This window comes from Coregonus clupeaformis, unplaced genomic scaffold (genome assembly GCF_020615455.1).
Source record: "Coregonus clupeaformis isolate EN_2021a unplaced genomic scaffold, ASM2061545v1 scaf0375, whole genome shotgun sequence".
NCBI lineage: Eukaryota > Metazoa > Chordata > Actinopteri > Salmoniformes > Salmonidae > Coregonus > Coregonus clupeaformis.
The window spans coordinates 52,721-53,490 of record NW_025533830.1 but is presented as its reverse complement, the minus strand read 5'-3'; the positions used below and the strand labels follow the sequence as shown (position 1 = coordinate 53,490).

The following is a 770-nucleotide window of genomic DNA, read 5'->3' as shown; positions in this document are numbered from 1 at the left end:
TACAGGGGGGGTACAATACGAACAGAAAGGAACAAACAATGCCTGCCAAGCCTAAGGGGCGAGGAGGCTAGCAGGCCAGCCAAGCTAAAAGCTAGACAGGCCGGCCAGCCAGCAAGCCAACCAAGCTAGCAAACACAAACAGAAAACAAAGGGGTAAAACTAAAGGGAAACTAGGGCTACAAGGATGGGGAAACACAAGGAACAAAAAATAAGAAAGATAAGAATAACAAAAGAAACAACAACGAGCAAACACAGAACAGATAATATTTTTTTTGGGTTTTTTTCTAAAGTAAACACAAAAAACACACAACAACAACAAGCTAACACAAAGAAAATAAATAAATAAAGAAAGGAAGAAAACACTTAACTCACCCTACAGATGCTGGTGCACCTGTAGTCCACCACCAAACCACCACCTACCCAGGACAAAAAACAATAGTGAAACAGAAAAAGCAATTTTTAACAAAAGCACAATTTTCGGATCACTTCTCAAAATCAAGCCCAGTAAAATACTACACTTGATCTTAGCCAAAAGGCCGAGAAGCGATACGACAATGCTTTCGGAAGGAAGGTGCCGTTCTCCGACACGACAAATTCATTGACAGTTACACCAAAATGAGCTCTGTAAACATTCCGCCAAATATCAAAGATGATGGTTTTAAAAAATGGTGGCATAGATTAAATGACGTGTCTTAAGGGTCCTCCCGAGTGGCGCAGTGGTCTAAGACACTGCATCGCAGCTGCATTGCTACAGATGCTGGTTCGATACC

General features: G+C 41.7%; 1 pseudogene; it reads right to left on the bottom strand.

Annotated features, from left to right (window-relative positions):
• Positions 1-377: 377 nt before the first annotated feature.
• LOC121559726 lies at positions 378-548 on the bottom strand (annotated as a pseudogene).
• Between the last annotated feature and the right edge of the window lie 222 nt (positions 549-770).